The sequence below is a fragment of the Nerophis lumbriciformis genome, linkage group LG17, assembly GCF_033978685.3.
Source record: "Nerophis lumbriciformis linkage group LG17, RoL_Nlum_v2.1, whole genome shotgun sequence".
In the NCBI taxonomy this organism is placed as follows: domain Eukaryota; kingdom Metazoa; phylum Chordata; class Actinopteri; order Syngnathiformes; family Syngnathidae; genus Nerophis; species Nerophis lumbriciformis.
The window spans coordinates 25,624,774-25,646,656 of NC_084564.2; the positions used below are offsets into that span (position 1 = coordinate 25,624,774).

The 21,883-nt window shown below is 37.6% G+C and overlaps 1 protein-coding gene across 2 annotated transcripts in view; it reads left to right on the top strand.

The window, feature by feature from the left end:
• Positions 1-21,883, top strand: part of rsrc1 (arginine/serine-rich coiled-coil 1) — a 300,071-nt gene that overhangs the window by 163,957 nt on the left and 114,231 nt on the right. The window lies entirely within an intron of this gene.

Below are 21,883 nucleotides of genomic sequence, written 5' to 3' on the forward strand. Positions count from 1 at the left end.
AATGAAAGACATATTTTAATGTAGGAGATATACATTATAGTAATGTATTTCCTAAATAAAAACATTAACAAAAAAAACAAAAAAAACGCCTGCAGACACCAAAACACATCACTTGAATTTGTTTTATTCAGCCCCTTAAGTCATCCAGCAGCCAAAATGTTTTTAAATTATGTTGCTGAATAGACGATGTGTCTTAATGTTTATTTATTTCTAACCATTTAATAAATATGTTGTCACACACAGGACACAGGATTTTCTGTCCATCGTCTGCATGTGCAACACAAGCACTGATCCTGCAGCCGTGTGGAACTGTCAGTTTGCACGTCATTCTGACATGTGCTAAATACATCGCTAAGTAATGCTTGAAAAACTGTGATGAGTGTTGATAAATCACATTGCATGTGCTGAATAATTGTATTTGCATGTTCTCCTCCCAGTACTGTGGCCGTTTTGATGATCAGCATATATTCTGAAGACAGAGACTCAAAATGGCTTGCACACCTTATTCTGATCATTTAACACGCAATCCACTTTGCACACGTTAAGTAGATCAGCTTTGTTTGTGCTATCAAGTTTGCACGTGTTTTAATACACACAAACCTTCACATGTCGGATGCCGACCGAAGTGACGCTCACATAATGTCGTTGAGATTAAGAATTACTCACAATCCTTGCAAAGAGTTAAAAAAAAAAGTTCAGCAAGCGAGCGTTTTTTTTTCACCAATGTGGAGTTCCATGTTGAATGTCAAAGTTGACTAGCCTCTCGGTCTATGACCACACTCCTCTAATATCCAAGTGAGAGGCATAATTTATAATCTGGAATTAACATTTGCCAATTTAGATTAGAGGTGAGGCAGCTGCAGGACACCAGCCGGTTCAGTCAGTGTGTCAACAATATAGTAGCCTAAGCTAGCAGTAAACTCACTGCGATCAATGCAGCACTTATAATATAAATATTGCTAATATTCGGTTAATATTTAGGTCAAAATAAAAATAGAGTATTTTTGGTGGTTTTTTGAGGGTTATTTAGAGGGCATTATTGGCGGAATAGAGGAGCCTCTGTTGACTCCATTGTTAGCTCACTTTTGCAAACGTTTATTTACGAGTCAGATTGCATTATAAGAAAAACGTATTTTGTCATATGTAAGAATTGTGAATGAGAAACATCCCGTTTGTGCGTATTTCTATAATAACTTGTCTGCTGTCAGAGAGCAGAGGAGTTCCCACTGTGACCTCATCTGATCCCGAATGTACAGAAATTGCCCAAGACATTTGGAGCGGATGTATTAAAATTAAATATAATTTGACATGGTGTATTTAAAGCAGTGGTTCTCAAAAAAATTTCACCCAGGACCATCGCAGAATTTTTTTTTGGCTATCCAAATGCCACCATACTAGCCAAAATTGAAATACAGTTGTGTAGTAAGCCTAAGTATTAATTAAAAACAAGGCAAAGGTTTTATTTGACAAGTATATTTTATATTTTGGCCACTGTAACAATACACAGTTTGAACAGTAACACTGTGTTTGAATAGAGGTTAACGAGTCACTGTACTTTAATCCAGTGTTTTTCAACCTTTTTTGAGCCGAGGCACATTTTTTTCATTGAAAAAAACCGGCGGCACACCACCAGCAGAAATCATTAAAAAAACAAAACTCAGTTGACAGTAAAAAGTCGTCGTCACAATTGTTGGATATGACTTTAAACCATAACCAACCATGCATCACTATAGCTCTTGTCTCAAAGTAGGTGTACTGTCACGACCTGTCACATCACGCTGTGACTTATTTTGAGTTCTTTGCTGTTTTTCTGTGCAGTGTTTTAGTTCTTGTCTTTCACTCCTATTTTGGTGGCTTTTCCTGTTTTGTTGGTATTTTCCTGTAGCAGTTTCATGTCTTCCTTAAACACTATTCCCCGCATCACTTTGTTTTAGCAATCAAGACTATTGAAGTTGTTTTTATCCTTCTTTGTGGGGACATTGTTGATTGTCATGTCATGTTCGGATGCACATTGTGGACGCCGTCTTTGCTCCACAGTAAGTCTTTGCTGTCGTCCAGCATTCTGTTTTTGTTTGCTTTGTTGCCAGTTCGGTTTTAGTTTCGTTCTGCATAGCCTTCCCTAAGCTTCAATGCCTTTTCTTAGGGGCACTCACCTTTTGTTTATTTTTGGTTTAAGCATTAAATACGACGACAAACCCTTGTCGTCTCTGATATGGAAGAGTATTACATGATTACTCTGCCGAGCTCTAGACAGCACTGACACACAACAACGGCACATAATTTGCAGATTATGATTAGTGGTTGGCAAAAAATATTTTTAACACAAATAGGTGAAATTACATTAACTACCACGGCACACCAGACTGTATCTCACGACACACTAGTGTGCCGCGGCACAGTGGTTGAAAAACACTGCTTTAATCAATTGGCACAGGGGTTAGTGCGTGTCCCTCACAATACGAAGGTCCTTGGTTCAATCCCCGGGCTCGGAATCTTTCTGTGTGGAGTTTGCATGTTCTCTCCGTGACTGCGTGGGTTCCCTCCGGGTACTCCGGCTTCCTCCCACTTCCAAAGACATGCACCTGGGGATAGGTTGATTGGCAACACTAAATTGGCCCTAGTGTGTGAATGTGAGTGTGAATGTTGTTCATCTGTGTTGGCCCTGTGATGAGGTGGCGACTTGTCCAGGGTGTACCCCGCCTAGGCTCCAGCAACCCCCACGACCTCGAGAGGAACAAGCGGTAGGAAACGGATGGATGGATATTCGATTGATGTGTTCACCCCTGCAGCTTTGCTAGTGCTTGCATGTGTGCAAAAGTGTCGTAGAGAGCGAGGGTAATTATGTACAAAGTCAAAGTTTTTAATCAGATCAATGTGTCAATCCCTCACAGTTAGCTCTTTTTCTGTTCCCACCAATGACAGAGAGAGCGACACGAACAGGAAGGTGAGGGCTCAGATGCAATTGAAGTAATAAAAAAGCCTTTGTTTTACTTCGTATTGGGCCATTCATCATCACTTTATTTAATCCTAGCCTGTAATTGTGCCATCCCCGACCATCGCTAATGGCTGTGTTTGCCTGTGTTTGCTTTGTTGATGGAAATGAATGGAATTAGGATAAACAACCGCAGAGTCGCGTGTAATCAAGCTCTGATTAATGCGCCAGTCGTTTCTGCGCCGTCCCTCATTCCACAACACCTGATATCTTTCTCATAAACAAATTGTGTTTGTCCAAATGAAGAAATTAAATGACGCATTTGATGAGTTTATGATTGACCTGTTTTTTTATTTTTTTTGTGGCTCATTACTCCGTGTCTGTTGGGAGGGAGGCCGACACAGGTGTGTGACTAATGCCCCGTCACTTCCCACGTGAGGATTTATCACCGCCACTGATTAATGCCAGCCAAACAGCATTTTAATAATTTTATGATTGTGGTTTCTGGCAGCCACAGAGAGAGATCAAGAGAGGGGAGGCGGTTAGAGGGTCCAAAGTCAGAAAGTCTTCCTTCCAGATGAAATGTTTTACTTCATAGCAAGATGAGCAGACGAAGGCATGATTATGTCTGTCCCCAGCAATCCTGCACTTATTTCATTTATACACACGTTTAATGAAATGCTTCCCATTAATATTATCATTACATTGGCATTTTTCTGTGCAGCATATTTATATACACCCCCAGTCTGGTAAATATGTGCGGGTGAAGGAAGATGTTGCTCAAGACATCCGAGGAATTAGAAAGATAGTCATCACTGTTGGTTCAACACACAAAGCTTCTCCTCTGTGAGCCATTTACTTGCTTCAATTGGTTCAAGTTTTACAAATACCTCATAAAAGTAAACATAGAATACACCAGTGTGTCACGTAATTGTAAACGTGATACAAACGTACACGTGTACAGCGTAGCTGAGTCATGGAATGACAGCTATGCAAATGCTCCTTTCCTGTTGTTATATATACAACTTGTTACATTTTAGAAAATAAATCAATATAAACACTTAAAATAATCCCCAAAGCCTGCATGCATTACTAATCAAATAATGTGTCATGTAATTAGTGCAATCGCTCCTATCCTGCTCCATGTAACTGTAACATTTTATCAAATTAATCTATAGAAAGGCTCAAAATAATCGACAGTCAAAACATTACCTCACCTTTCTTTTAAATAATATCAATATAAAGACTTCAAAAATAAATCACAAAGTCAAAATTCGCAAATAAAGACTTTTCGTATATCGTACTTTCTGAGCTATAGAGCGCAACTACCAAATTTTGGAATCTTTTTTTTTTTTTTTTTTTTTTTACATATATTAGCCGCACCGTAGGCACTATAAGCCGTAGATATATACCGATACAAAATATTTTTTATATGTTTCTTTACATACCTTAATTGTTTCCAAATGGTGCCTATAACACAGCAGTAAGACGGCTGATCATACAAAACAGAAGTCATCAACATGGACCCACTAGCTGTGAAAGCTAGCTCCCCATTCAGCTAAACAGACTCAATAACGCCACGGTGACGTTTTGGTGAATTTACGAAACTGAAACAGTACAAAAAAATTGCATTGTAAGATAATAGATGATAAAAGATAATTCGCTAATGCTAACGACACTAGCTTGATTACATTACGATAGCACGTACAAATATGCATGAAAACAATCCTACAGACATCACACGCGGCGGTTTAGTATGAATAGATTTAGTTATATTGTAAAACTTACAAACTTTGATGAATGGAGAATCCTTTCGAGCAGAAAACGCTATGGACAATTGCTTCCGGTTCAAGGGAGGAAACAGGAAGTACATTTTGAAACCGCAGCACCTGCAGTGAGCGAATCTGTCCATAAATCCACAATTGAGCAGCACTGTTTTTAAGAGTTCAAAACTTGGTAAAAAGTAGCGGCTTATAGTCCGAAATTCGGTTATTGATGTGATCACTCCTCAGTCAGTTTGATTATGTCAGTTTGATTATGTCAGTTTTTTATAAAGCAGATTAGTATAATAACTACAAAATAATCCACAAACTCAAAACCTGCAAGATAAAGTCAAATTAAGACTTGTCTAATAATTGATGTGATCGCTCCTCAATCAGTTATGTATAATAGTAATATTTTATGAAAGAAATCCATAAAAAGATTCCAAACTAATCCACAAAGTCAAAATCCACAGCACCCCTGCTTGAATAAAGACGTGTCATATAATTAAGGTGATTGCCCTTTGCCAGTTATATATAATCGCCTTCACCTTTCTGTAAGGAAGATTAATATGAACACTCCAAAATAATCCACAAAGCTATTTTTTTTAAATTGTTTTACCTGTGCTGTCAAGGCACACGGGGATAGTGTTGATCTAGATGCCCGTATCTGCTTTACAGAATTATTTTACAAAATAGAAGTGTGGGATACTCCTCTTGTTGCATTATTTGTGGTTTACTTTTATTAAATGTATGGATATATTTAGTGTTTGCAACCAGACCGAATGAAGAGGGGATACAAAGAAGAAAAGAGAAGACAGAGGGGAATTGTGGGGACAAGAGGCGGACTAAACAGAGAGACAGCAGCAAAAACACAACAACAGTATATACAGATATGATACCAGTATTCATAAATACATGAAGCAGTAATAATACAGTATTGAGAATGACCAATTCACCCGCCCAAAAAGACTTTATTGTATAATTAATGTGAATGCTGTCCACCAGTTATGTTTTTTTTTTATAATGGTGATCAATTTAAAGACTCCAATATAATCCACAGAGCCAAACCTACGATGCCCGCTCAAATATTGACTTGTCATATAATTGATGTGATCTCTCCTTGTCAATTACGTATAACAGTCATATTTTCATTTAGCAAAAAATCAATAAAAATATCCCAAACTAATCCATAAATTCAAAACCCAAAGCACACATGCCTAAAAAAAGACATGTTGTACAATACATGTGATTGCTCCTCTCCAGTCTTGTATGATAGCCGTTAACTTTTTATGAAGGAGTTCTATATTAAGACTCCAAAATAATCCACAAACTCAAAACCCGCAACCTGCTAAAAAATATATATATAATTACATGTATTGCTTTTCGCCAGTTATGTATAACTCACATTTTATAAAAAAATAAAATCTAATCAAAATATTTCAAAGTAATTCACAAAGTACAAAACCCACAGCACACCATTTTAAATAAAGACATGTCATATACAGTAATTAATGTGATTGCCCCTTGCCAGTTACATTTAACAACTGTCGAGTTTTTATAAAGGAGATCAATATAAACGCTCCAAAATAATCCACAAAGTCAAAACACGCGATGCCCACTCAAAAGAATACTTGCTATAAAATGTATTTGATCGCTCCTTGTCAGTTACATATACTGTAACTGTCACATTTTGTGTAAAAAGTAAAAATGAAAAAACATTATCCAAAATAATTTACAAAGTCAAACCCCACAGCGCTACTTTTTATAAAATGTATTAATTTAAAGACTAAATAATCCACACAGTCAAAACTAGTGGTACACCCATTCAAATAAACACATCTAATATAAATGCTGGGATTGCTCCTTGACAGTTCCGTATAATAATCGTCACTTTTTATCACAAAAATCAGTAGAAAGACTCCGAAATAATCCACACAGTCAAAACTTGTGGCATGTCAGTTTAAATGTATCGACAATAGAAACAACATAATTAGCTAACTTAACGAAAGGGGAAATATTGTGCACAAGCAAATCAGAATGTCCCGGAAACATTTATATTTGCATAACAAATCAAAGCAGCATCAGTGACCAAAATGAGATCAATGTGTTGTACATATTGCTTTACCATATGTCCATATTTTCATCATGTTGTGACCTGTTCCATTAAGCCTGGCACACACACAGTCTTACATCGCATTCATTACATTGCCTTTGTTCTCATTTGGCATGCTTATGTTTGATTGATTGATTGAAACTTTTTTATTAGTAGATTGCACAGTACAGTACATATTCCGTACAATTGACCACTAAATAGTAACACCCGAATAAGTTTTTCAACTTGTTTAAGTCGGGGTCCATGTTAATCAATTCATGTGCCACCACTTCAGCAAAGTGAAGCTTTTTTTTTTTAGTTAGATTAGTGCGGGTCAGTTTTTTTTTTCCCTCATCCTAACTCAAAGACACAGCGCCTAATAAACATTTAGACACTTGTCGCCTCCAATTTCACATTCCAGGCCTCTGCAACAGAGGGAGGTGAATTGTTTTAAACTTGGATTAATTTCTCACAGATTGCACGGTTAGAGCTTTTGAACTGAACTGAACTGTTTTCTTCCAGCACTTATCTCTGGGTCTTTATCTGCCTGCACTTGTGACTCGTTGTTTTCCACAATACAAGCCTCAATATTAATCATCTCATTAAAGGCCCCAGGTGCTTGAAAAGTTGTGACAATGCTTGCATTTTCAAGGTTTGAAAAGTGTATTAATTTTAGCATTATAGCCTGAAAAAGGTTATATATTGCATTAAATATGTGCTTTTCTGAGTAGTTGTGCATGTTAGATATACAATAAAAACTAGGGATGTCCGATAATGGCTTTTTGCCGATATCCGATAATCCGATATTGTCCAACTCTTTAATTACTGATACCGATATCAACCGATACCGATATCAACCGATATATACAGTAGTGGAATTAACACATTATTATGCCTAATTTGGACAACCAGGTATGGTGAAGATAAGGTACTTTAAAAAAATTAATAAAATAAAATAAGATAAATAAATTAAAAACATTTTCTTCAATAAAAAAAGAAAGTAAAACAAAATAAAAACAGTTACATAGAAACTAGTAATTAATGAAAATGAGTAAAATGAACTGTTAAAGGTTAGTACTATTAGTGGACCAGCAGCACGCACAATCATGTGTGCTTAGGGACTGTATCCCTTGCAGACTGTATTGATATATATTGATATATAATGTAGGAACCAGAATATTAATAACAGAAAGAAACAACCCTTTTGTGTGAATGAGTGTAAATGGGGGAGGGAGGTTTTTTGTGTTGGTGCACTAATTGTAAGTGTATTTTGTGTTTTTTATGTTGATTTAATAAAAAATAAAAATATATATATATATATTTTTTAAACTAACAAAAAAAACCAATACCGATAATAAAAAAAACGATACCGATAATTTCCGACATTACATTTTAACGCATTTTCGGCCGATAATATTGGCCTGCCGATATTATCGGACATCTCTAATAAAAACTTGTAAATATCATTCAATTGCACCCACAGTAGACTTGCATGCCAACCTTCACGTGTATTTGTTAGCTTTATTGCCACAAGGCAGGTCACAGAAGTTGTGACAATACTGGTCACTAAACCATGAAATCACCTGACAATGTATGGAAGCTCATTGCTTACAATACATTCTTTCTTTCTTTCTTTCTTTCTTTCTTTCTTTAGTTTATTTCGAACATGAACACACTTATATCATAATACATCACACAATTTCATATCATTTCATTTTACATCATGCCCGAAATTAATAAAATATAGTTTTGGAGTAAATTTGCTCATTTGGTAAAGTAACAGCATTCCTGAAAGATTATTGATCTTAATTTATATTCATCAAAACTAAAATTATTAGGACATTATTCTACTTAGAGATATTTCTTTACAGAAACATACCAAACACACACTTTTACTACAGCATATTATATTTATAGGATATACTGTATTTATTATTTTAAGATGCTGTATGCAATGTTTTTGGAGCGCTTGCGTTTGAATGAGCCACACGCACCTTAACGCTCTCCATCCTGGTATTAACACACACGCATGGATAACATTGTTTAAAAAGTCACTGTTTGGAAAAGGGTTTATTAACCAATAGTATCATTCGAGATTAACAGCCATGAATGTCAATCATTTCATTGAACATGTCTTAAAAAGGAGTCAAAAGAAGCAGTTTATTTAATATGCCCTCTTCTCTGTTTAACCTAAAAAAAGGCAGCCCTTTTCAAAGCACTAGTTCAATGCTAATTTACATTGGATTGTCAGGTTCAAACACTGATGACATCTATTAAACAGACAAGAAGCAAGGAGTCATGCAGAGACAGAGTTCAATTTGGCTCAATGAGGAGAGACGTGTTTGGGCTGTACTCTAGTTACAGATCCAAACTACGCTCTAAAGTCCAGCCACCCAGTTAGACACAATATATTCAAGATTCAAGATTGTTTATTGTCATATGTACAGTTAAAAAGACTGTTTGCCGCCCAATGACAATCTTACTTTGCTAGTCCACCCTTCAACAAGTCACACGGTACTTAGCTAAAATAAAAATATATTTTTTTATATACAAGGCGCAGTGAGTAACAACATTATTTCACATTCTGATTCACAGTCAACAGTACAAATATATGACTATTCATGAAATGCAAATGTGCTGACACTCGTGATATCGCCCTGTCTCTGCTCTGTCTGCGTCACGGCACTCGATGTTCTGGACACAGACACTGATACGAGACGATGTCCCTTTGCACGGATAGAAAAGTACAACTTCAGCACAATTGATAATAACTATAGCAACGGCCTTTAAGCATAAGAGTTGTGTCATAACTTACACATAATTATTCTAACAGCTAATTTACATTGGCTACACATGCAACTGATTAGCATTAGCAATTTTACATGGTGATTTCATCACCTCTTTATTTAATAATCAAAACTACAACAAATATGCATGTTACAATCAAACAGCTGGTGTCAAATAAGTACAATACCTACAGTATAAATACTCTGTAGGGTTCAACAAAAGACTACACTGGTACATTCAACATAAGGGCAAAGACTATTTCTTGACTACGGCAACACACCTAGGACAAACAGAAATTAATGAATATTAATCTCTGAAGTATAAGAAAACACAATACAACAACTGGACGGACCTGTCATTATCAACTCACTGTTATATGTTAAAGAAAAATAGTGGCCATTTTAGTATTAAACAAATTAAAATGTAGTACTACATGATTATAAACGCACAAAAGAAGAGACAAGTGGTACTGTTGAGTACCGGGAATTGGTACCCCAATGGTTCAAATGTGAAAGGGACCCATCCCTATTTATGGCCTAACTTGTGCGGTCTTAAAGTTGCACACTCAATGGACATTCAGTATAATGACTTTTAGTATGGTGAGTATCACAGATAATATCACACTAATAACTTTTACAACGGTGCCACACCCGACACCTCGTGAGACCAAACATATTGTTGAGTCTTTAAACGGTTCTTTTAAGTGAACGATAAGAACAGATTCACAGTTGCGAGCTGTTTTTTTTTTTAATGCAAATCGCCCACACTGCCTTCATGTGCACACCACCCGACTGGACCGGAGCCACAGCGACTGAAATAAACAGAAAATGAGCCAATGAGTCAAAGGAAACAGGATGCACTTTTCTGGTGTAATGTTCTTGTATAGATAGTAGTAGTAGTAGTTCAGGTGTATATACACACCTGGATAGGTGGTACAATTTAGCAATCACATTTTTATCATGCTCTAATTTAAATTTAGTATCATTGTCTAATCATTAGTTGTATGTTTTGTTTGTATATTGTTAAAATGCCGTTGCGTGGATAATTTTACAGTGAAGTTGTTTGACATGGAAGTTATCGTCTGGTTTTTATCATGCCACAAAGTGAGGGAAAGTTTAAATGACTGATCTCACTGTCAAAGCACAGGAATATGATAAAACCTGGAATGTTTATAATCAAAACACAAGCGAGATGAAACCGTAATCAATATTTTAGAATAATTCCCACCAGTACAGTATGTATGTGTTGAAAAAAAAAAAAAGAAATATAGCAATGAGCCAGTCTTTCAGTCCCTGCATGATTTTGCGATCACCCCAATTCACGCAAATTCAACCAATCCCCGCAAATGATGCACGGCCTCACAACTTTGTCCAATGTCTGCAATGTCCTTGCGTACTTTGTCCAACCTGCGTCATTTTTGGCAATCAAATTTGTCTCGCACACACGTCAACTGTAATTTCTAATCAAAACTTCTTTTTTTTCTTACGTAAATGGAGCAGGCACAGCAACATTTAACAACTCTATTGCTCTAACGGTACAATTGTTGTCTTCCCGCACAGTTCAGAGCTACTGTACGTCCGTTCCTGTCTATCCTGCTAAATGTAGCACATTTAGCAACACACCGACAAGCTCACTTCCTAGTTAACAAGTATTTATGTATTCATTCAACCTTTATTTATCCAGGGTAAGACCATTTAAACCAGGGGTGTCAAACTCATTTTAGATGGGGGGCCACGTGGAGAGAAATCTACTCCCAAGTGGGCCGGACTGGTAAAATCACGGCACGATAACTTAAAAATAAAGACAACTTCAGATTGTTTTCTTTGTTTAGAAATAGAACAAGCACATTCTGAAAATATACAAATCATAATGTTGTTGAGGGTTTTTTACACTTACATGTTGCGGTTAATAGTATTCTATCTTTATTTGTCGTTATTTATGCTTTCTGAATGAATGATGTGATAATGTTCATCAGTCAACTCGTTGGTGTTGATTTTCAATCTATCAAGATAAAAAAAGAATATCAAAATAAAAATTACAGAATGTTATTTATGTAGTTTGCTCATTTTCCTTGACTGGTGCACTAACATATGGTTTATTTTTTCCACATAAGTAGCATAATCTACAAAGATATGAATAATTGCTATTGCGACATCTAGTGGACACATTTAGAACAGCAGTCCTTCAAAAATTCCGTCTCACTTTTATACTTAGCAAACTCATCTTGCGGGCCGGATAAAACCTGTTTGCGGGCCTGATCCGGCCCGCGGGCTGATTTAAACATATGTTTTATTTGCAATGCAGACTTAGCAAGGAGGCAACATTTACATGACAGATATGTTGATGTTTGATATAATGTCTCTTTGTCTCTCATATTCCAACACAAATTACCGCTACAGATCGCTTTCAACAGTTTACAAAGGCTAATTTGCGGGGGTACATTTGTTGGAACCTGAATGAATGTTTAAGATGGAAAAACGCTTTTCTTTATAAAACATTACAATAATTTGACAATGAGCTCTGACTATGTGCTTTTACTGCCATCTGGTGTCTACTTTGAAGTCTGTGCAGTATAAACCGAGTAAAACGTCAATACATTATTTGTTCTCAAATGTTTGGTTAAAAGTAACACTTACATTTTGATAACGCATTCACAAAATCCCAAGTTGATTCAATGTTCCATCCATCCATTTTCTACCGCTTGTCCTGAAACTTTCCACACATTAAGGCATTTCAGGCCGCAACAATCACAAAAAAGCGCTCAAAATACTGGAGGGACTTTGAAAGGAACAGCTCCTCAAAGTCCAGCTCCTATCAACTAGCCATAAATCCCATCTCTTGTTCCCGTTTGTGAGTCAGATATTTAGACAAAGCCATGAATTCATCTCCCATTGTAACTCTGCTCTATTAGTAAAAACAAGCAGCAAAAGGCCCGGGGGTTACCTGGCTATATGAGTTCATACTGTTGATGTATCAGAAGGTTCACACAGCCTCTTTCATCTCTGCGTACTGAGACAGGCGGATTGTTGTAGACTTAATGTTCATTTAATTTGCTGTCTTTCTCCTGCTCATATATTTGCATTATTCAAGTATTTCTGGTGTACAGTATATACACAAGGCCTTTTTTCTGCACTGTAGCTTCTCCATCTGCAGGACACATGTTCACATTTGCTGTGCAAGCCTGTTTTGTCCTCCTGGACGTTTGTACCAAATATTCCTTTTATTTCTATAGCAGCAACTTGTTAAATGGTGTATAGGTATAGTTTGTTTTTATTGTGACCTCCGTAACATCACCTGTCAGTGTAACTAAACCTCACACACACTTTAGGCCATCGTGTGTGTGTGTGTGTGTGTGAGATTATTGGAGCTACAGCTGCAAAACAGATGTAATCTTACAAACCTTCAAATCCCCATTATGTGCTAAAACTAAGCAGGGTCTTACACATCCAGGTATGACCTTTCACCCCGAGTTGATGGAGTCTTGATGGAGGATGTTCATTTTGTGACAATTGATAGTGTGTCTGCACATCAGGACTTGATCTCCAAGATCAGCAGGACTGCTGTCATTATTGTGAACTGGCGGGGATATGTGGCGATACGATAGCGAACGAAGGTTTTAATTCCTCAGCATTGTCAGACACACACATGAAGACACACATACACAGCGGTATGATGATAAAGGTGTAATCCCCGCACATACAAGCACATGGACCATTAAACCCAGTGGATTACAGCGTTAGGTATTACAGCAGGGATTTCTGTCGTTTCTTTCTCCCGCTCCTCTTCTTTCACTGTTCTCGCCTTGTCAACATCCTCACTTGGCCCGGGCTACCAATCCAAAGCTTTGATGAGGCAGTGTCAGCTATTTGTTTGGCCTGCAACAAACACATCTCCCAATAGAATGAACATACAAGAGACAGAGCGAGGAGAGAAAAGCTGCAGAAGAGCAAGAACGGCCGTCCCGGTTTGTGATAATCTGCCACCTTCCTCCTCCTCTCCTGTTGTCTCTCTCACAGGTCTCATTCTCTCCAGTCTTAACTCTTGTCGCTCGCCCTTTATCTCCTTCACGCACACCGTGCCAAGCGTCGGCTTGCAGCTGATTACCGGTGTAATCGCTTACATTTTAGATGATCTGATAGGAGAAAAGACCTACAAATCATCTTAGCTTCCCCCCCTCACCCATCCCGAAGTCCTCCAACAACTACTTTATTTTTTTGTTCTTACTATTTTCTTTCTTTAAACTGTCTGAGGCCGCAAAATTCCCCCAGAAAAGCCCAGTTAGCACAAAGGCCGGGTAAACCCATTCTGCCAATATCCGCCGCTTATTTCAGTGTAATGTAATGCCCTGGATTTGCCTGTGTAAGTAGATTGGGCCACAATGTGAGTACAAGTGGAGTCGATATCACTAACTTTGTTCTAAGTGGATGCACTATCCCTGTTTGTGGCTGTTAAGCTTACAGTAACAACTATCTTAAAGGGGTCATATTATGATTTATTTGTACATTCAAAACACTCCCTTGTCGATCACAATTTATTTTCGTGGTCTACATAACATGTAATAATGGTGCTTTGGTCAACATTTTGCATAGATTATGTTTTACAGACCTTCTTAAGTCCCTTTCTGACCGTCTCTTCAGAATGCACCGTTTCATCATCAGCCGTTGTCAGTCCACTGCTGGACGAAAGCCTCAGCATGTTTCTGCCATAGTGAACGATCTCTAGCTGCTCCCTGCCACTGCACTGTTCCCCAATATTTGTCTATTTCATCTTGCACCGTTTAGTGAGCAGTTTTAGTTACATGCCAAAACCCTCCTCCAGGGCAGGCACATTTCGACTGGGTCAGCCGTGTTGTAGTTTTTGGCGCTTCCGTATCGAGTCTACTGATTGAGATAATGTAAATCTATACACTATTTTTTGTTAGAAATGGCAACATTGAAGGATTTTGGCGTGCATGTACCAGTGTCAGGTTCAAACACTGATGACATCTATTAAACAGACGAGAAGCACGGAATCATGCAGAGACAGAGTTAAATTTTGCTCAATTGAGGAGAGACGTGTTTTGGGCTGTACTGTAGTTACGGATCCAAACTACGTTCTAAAAGTCCAGCCCACATGCTTCCTCTATTTATTTGGGAGGTCCCTGGTTACATCACTGAAGCTGTCGCTGAGGGAAGGGGGTAATCTCAACAGCTCCAGTTAGACAGAATATATGACTATTAATAAAATGCAAATGTGTTGACGCTGGTGATATCGCCCCGTCTCTGCTTTACCATCTTTGCACAGATAGAAAAATACAGCTTCAGCACAATTAATAATAACTATAGCAACGGCCCTTAAGCATAAAGTTGTGTGATAATATATACATGATTACTATAACAACCAGCCAGTCTGTCCTACAACAAGAAGATAGAGAAAAATAAGGAACTTATTGACTACAACTGGATAAAAATGGCAGACTTGCGCAAATCTCTTTGGGTGAACCTTTACCATATATGGTAATCTGCTGATGTAACTAAGGCAAAATACGTCACTAAGTCCTCAAATTGTTAAGCACAAGTTTGGAAGAAGGCAATATTGTTTTATGAATATCTCCGCCATGCCTCCATGGTTTGATTTCAAATTTGCGTGACTTATGGCGATTTTAAATACACAAGAACAGATAGCAATATGAAAGAAAAGTTGGATTTGCATAATAGGACCCCTTGAAATTGTTTAAAGGAGCTGTTTGCAACTTGATCAAAGTTACATTTTTCAAACCAAGAAGATATAGCAAGAACACCACCGGCACACTAATGTTACTATTAGTGGTTTAACAGATCATATTTTGCACAATTACTTATTATATTAAAAGAAAATTGACCCAAGGGATTAGTCATGCGTTTAGGCTTGTCACTTACTGATGTCTCGACCCAACATACACAAAAGCAGTCAAAGAGAAGCAACTACCATAATTTACGGGCAATAGAGCCCACCTAATATAAGGCACACTCACCTAATTTTTGGACACATTTTATTTTGAAGGTATGTTGGCCGCACAAGTCTATAAACCGCAGGTGTACACATCAAAACATGAAATATTTACGCAGGCATTTATGTTCTTTCACAAATTTTAAAAAAGACAGTCAGTGCCTGTATAATGGCCTAAAGCAGCCTACCGAATAAATCATTGAGTGCAGTCTTCATCTTCCTGCGCTGAAGTCATCTTCACCTTTTGGGGCCCGTTAGTGGTGGTGATTACCATTCTGTGCAGTTTCCTTTTTTGATGGCCGGGTCGACCATTTTTGGCTTTGGCGCTACGTCTTGTGCAGTTCGGCATTTCTTCTCGATGCTGATGGTAAGTCCATAACGCGCTACATGGCTGATTGAATGATTGTGTGAGTCTGTTTGATTTAATATGTGCATTTATTTTGGTCCTCTGTGACCCGTTCGGAAATTTCATTAGTTTGTTCTTACGAGGCAACATTTTTTGGCAGCTTGTAAACCGGGAAAAAAAACGTAAATTAGCCACAGCATTGTATAAAGCGCAAGGTTCAAAGCTTGGAAAAAAGTAGCGTCTTGTAATCTAGAAATGACGGTAACATTTTGCGGGAATGTTGTTATTACGATAGACTATACCTTCAATTATAGCCAACATTAGCAGCTAAACTCTGGCAATTCACGATCATTAGCTGACAACACACAAAGCTAATGCATGTGCATGTTTGTGTTGTATGACGTAGTTTACGTCATTATGTGCTAAAAGGCAGACAAGGTGCGCTTACAATACTTTGGAAAGTTAGCGGCCACTAGGCAGCCGTGTAAAAGTTGCAGCATCTTTAAGTCCATGTGGGACAGCAACTGTTGTCTTTTAGATGAGAACAATAGAAAACCTGCAAAGGTTTTTTTTCCCGTTTTATTTATTTTTTGCTTATTTTTCAGATATCATTACAGTATATAGTTAAGACCATAGAAACCTACGGGTGGTCTATTACAGAGGTACATGTTAAATGAGGTACACTTCTTGGTCACAACTAAGAGGCGCCCCTGAGTCTGTCTCAACTAGTTTTCTATGTAAAGAAGAGTTGAGCTATAGTGCTCAAACTTAAACATATAAATGAAAACAATTTTTAAAATACACATTTTTGTTAAAGAACACTCTGCTTACTATTTCCTGACATCCAAATTAATATAAATATGCTGTTAAATATAACACACTTGCCTAAATGATTGTTAATTTTCCACAAAAGTAATAATGGACTTAGTTTTCTCCATTAGAAAAATGTTAAACCAAATAAGTATTTATTTTGTTGGATTTGATTTTGTACCAAAAAGGTTTTCTAAAAATTACAATTGTGGAATAATGTACTGTTTATTTGCCAAAATACACTATATTGCCAAAAGTATTTGGCCGCCCATCCAAGTACGTCGCCACTGGACTCTAGAGCAGTGGAGATGCGTTCTCTGGAGTGATGAATCACACTTTTCCATCTGGCAATCTGATGGACGAGTCTGGGTTTGGAGGTTGCCAGGAGAACACTACATTTCGGACTGCATTGTGCCGAGTGTGAAATTTGGTGGAGGAGGAATTATGGTGTGGGGTTGTTTTTCAGGAGTTGGGCTTGTCCCCTTAGTTCCAGTGAAAGGAACTTTGAATGCTCCAGGATACTAAAACATTTTGGACAATTCCATGCTCCCAACCTTGTGGGAACAGTTTGGAGCGGGCCCCCTTCCTCTTCCAACATGACTGTGCACCAGTGCACAAAGCAAGGTCCATAAAGACATGGATGACAGAGTCTGGTTTGGATGAACTTGACTGGCATGCACAGAGTCCTGACCTGAACCCGATAGAACACCTTTGGGATTAATTAGAACGGAGACTGAGAGCCAGGCCTTTTTGACCAACATCAGTGTGTGACCTCACCAATGCGCTTTTGGAAGAATGGTGGAAAATTCCTATAAACACACTCCGCAACCTTGTGGACAGCCTTCCCAGAAGAGTTGAAGCTGTAATAGCTGCAAAAGGTCATATTGAACCCTAAGGGTTAGGAATGGGATGGCACTTCAAGTTCATATGTGAGTCAAGGCAGGTGGCCAAATAATTTTGGCAATATAGTGTAGGTGATGCATTTTCCTCAGAATCAAGCAAGGTTTTGACTGTAATTTTTTTTTTTTAAACTACACTTTTAGTATTATTTGTTATGAAAGATATGTGATTGGAGCATATGTGTAATAAAAATAAATACAATGTATGTGCCCAATATAGCTTTTTCAGTATGGCATTTATTAAGTGAGTTGTAGTAGAAACTGTCCCATTGTTTCTTTGGTAAGTTTTATTTTGGAACCCATTCTTGCTGATCTTATGATCAATGCTGTCTAATAAAATATCAATTATCTTGTATAGCAATGGTCACACATGTCCGTAATTGCCCTTAATACCATTACTGTCATAAAAATAATGAGTTAGATTTTTGTTTTCTTGTGTATGTATGTGTCGTCTTGGGAGCTGCTAATCACACACAATAAAAATCCCCAAGCAGCAGGCTGGGGGCCTTGAGGGCCCACTGGTGGGGCTGGTGGATGCATGGTGGGAGTTGGGGTGGAAAGAGATTACGAGGCTCTCGGGGCACCAATAGATGAACCACATGAACCAGCAGGGGCCCCCTTTCCTTTATTCATTCCCCCAGCGGACCTCCTCTACATGTCCTGAACATGAGGCCAGGACTACATGATACGTATCATGAACATTTCATGAAACAATTACCCTATTTTGTTGGAAGATATTGACTTGTGGATTCACTGAATTAGCATTTATTTGTTATATATTACTGTAATGTTTTCTGTGTGTGCAGTGGTGATAATCACATCCTTCTCCAATTAAATCCTGCATTGCCACCTCATTCACTTTGATCCAGTTTTGTGGGGCACTTTAATTTCCCATAATGCTCTTGATCAATGGCTTCCTTTCAACACAGACTCAATTAGTGGCTTTAAGCCTCTGTTGCTTTGACTGCGTTTTTTTTGGTCGGACCCAAATTTATTATTGGAGGGCTTTGAGTCGAAATCAATACAGACAATATGTGGAGAGCGTGAATGGACATTGTATCACAATCAGACAATTGCAGATGGGTAAAAGTAGCACTACTTTTGATTTTAAACAATGCTGATTTCAAATACATAATGAAGTGCGTTGTCATCTTATATGGAGTGTGTCCACTGTCCGACACATCCAGACAGACAGATCATCTGCACTTTAAAGCCATTATGTAAGTTAAAAGTCTTGACCCGTGTGAATTATAGGGCTGTCTGCACCAGAGGACAAGTGCTAGAGCCTCACAGCATCTGTCATTTGATGGGTGGGTCCAACTCTACCTTCCCTTCAGTTTGTAACTGGGACGACCTGTCAGTGCATGTTGTTTTAATGAGTCCATCTGGTTATTTGACCCAGCAGTTGTCTAAATAATTATTAATTTGCTGAATAATTGATACAACAAAAAACATTGGCTTAGAAACATGGGTTATACTCAAAGAATACTCCAAGATACCATATACTCTGAAGGAAAGGGGAACTAATGACTATAAAACGGTGCAGCTAATTCATTGATTTTTCTTCACTAATGGACATAATGTATTGAATTCAACAAATAGTTTTCAACAGACGCTAAAAAAGTGTGTTTTTTTTATATGGTGTAGTCTTTTGGACGAGTTCGCTCACTGCAGGTGCTGTGAGGTGAATGTCGACAGTATTTCCTTCAGTTTTGTGTTTTCAACCCAACTCTGTTTCGTCTTCGAGTTGTCCATAGCGTTTCTACTCTATGGATTCTTCGAGGGATGTAACGGTAAGCGTATAATGATAAACCGCGGTAAAATTCCAGACAATTAGTAATACCCTCTAAATTTGTAATTACCGAAAAAACTTCATTTATTAATGCATTTTAGGCAATACAGCTTACTTCCTGAAAACAAAGTCACAGCAGCACTGGTGCATGCGCACTAGCGTTGTCCGGCTTGAAAAAACATGGCGGAAGACAACTACACAGACTTTGCTCCGTAGATTTCCCCTCAGAGTAAACAGAGCCAAGCGCTTGGTTTAACTTCATTTTCCCTCGCTTCTCGGAGTGCGTTTAAGAGCGCACTGCTGATTTTAGATGGAGACAGGTGTAGACAAAATTGGAGACAGACGCACTTGTCCCACACTAAAAGTATACAGCAAAGGAGAAAATTATTTGATGTTTCTTTTATTTTCGAAATACAGCGTCCATCAGCTGCTGTGAATGAGAGTTAATGACGTGAAGAAACATGCAGCAGGTGATGTGTTGGGAACGTTGCCACAACTTTTTTCTAATGTCTTTAGTTTGTTGACTGGGATGCTCACTTGTCCTTTATTTAAGTGCAAACCTTATCAGTGTTAAAATAACATCAATACTAGCTATAATGTTTTGTCATCTCATCGAACTGAACGCAGGCTGTGAAGATTGTGTATTAGGTGTGAGAGGTATCACTCCTGTTTATTTGTGTTGGCCAAACTGTTGCACTGAACCACTAGGAGGCGTTGTAGAAGAACATCCATCCATCCATCTATTTTCTACCGCTTATTCCCTTTGGGGTCGCGGGGGGCGCTAGAGCATATCTCAGCTGCATTCGGGCGGAAGGCGGGGTACACCCTGGACAAGTCGCCACCTCATCGCAGGGCCAACACAGATAGAGAGACAACATTCACACTCACATCCACACACTAGAACAAAGCTTGTTTATTAGACTTCATCTTCATTATTCAAACTGCTTTGAGTTTTATATTGAAACACCATGTTTTTTTTACATTACTTGTGTTTTTTTTCATGTCACAAAGGTATTACTTTAAAAACCATTCATGTGGCACAGCATTTTGTTAATGTTTTATTGTGTATAGTTAATTCCTGTATGACATTATTCTGCTCAAACTATTAATGGATCTGTCCCCATACAGCATTTACATGTACATATAAATGTACATAACTTGAAATAATAATAGTAATTAAAAAAATACTTCCCTCTATCAAAATGTAAAAATAGAGATAAAGACAACATCCAGCCATCCATCCATTTTCTACCGTGTGCTGAGAAAAAGCTTACACGTTGATATTATTCATGAACAAAAAATACAAATACTTGTCTTTAGATATATGGATAACGTTTATCTTTAGCCTTTTTATTAGACATTACAAATTACATGATGGTATTGCGTTCACACCCCACACCAACACTGCTTTACCAATCAATCAGTAATCATGATTTGAATATTGATAAAAATAATCTTAATTATTATTTTGGCCATAATTGGCAGCCCTATGCTCCAGCGCCCCCCGCGACCCCGAAGGGAATAAGCGGTAGGAAATGGATGGATGGATGGATGGAAGCCCTATGTATATGACTAGATATCATACATGAACACTATTTTTATCTATATGGACAAAAAGTGCAGTTATGTCTTATGGCCATCAGGTGCCATCTTTCAAAATTCTTACATTGTTTTTTATTTTTAAATCTCTTATGTCTATACAGTGCTATCTTGCACAATTTTCACATTTATTTTAGTTATTTAGGTTGTTTTTTCTGCCATTTTACTTTGTTTATAATGCTTGTGTTGCTTTCATATGCACATTCAATTTCTACTTAAGGTCCATGAAACATTGTTTTAGCTACAATAATAGTTCTCTTATACAGGAAATCATTTTTTTAAATAAAACTTGGTTAAAAGATTTCAGTATAAATATTTTTAGAAAATTTTGAGCACATTTAAAATTACCGCGATAATAATGATAACCGTGATAATTTTGGTAACAATAACCGTGATAAGAAATCTTCATACCGCGACATCCCTAGATTCTTCATTCATCACTCCAAGCAACATTTATAAGTTTCACAATTCAACTAAAACTATTCATACTTACTAAACTGTCCCATATGTGATGTCTGTAGGAGTGTAACATGCATATTTGTACGTGCCATCTAAATGTAATCGTCGTTAGCATTAGCTAATATGCTAACACATTTACAAGTGTCTGTGTTAGTATTGTTACCTTACAATAGCATTCTGTTTGTATTGTTATAGTTTTATAAATTCACCAAAACGTCACAGTGGAGTTATTTAGTCTGTTTAGCTGGTTGGAGAGCTAGCGTCTGCAGCAAGTTGGTCCATGATGATGATGACTTCTATTTGGTTTGAGCAGCTTTTTATAGTTTTATAATATTTATCATTTTTAATGCATAGATGTCATGTGCCTCACTAAAATGTCACAGTACATGTTGGAATTCATTTGTCATGATCCCACAGTTTGGACTATTTTCCTGTGT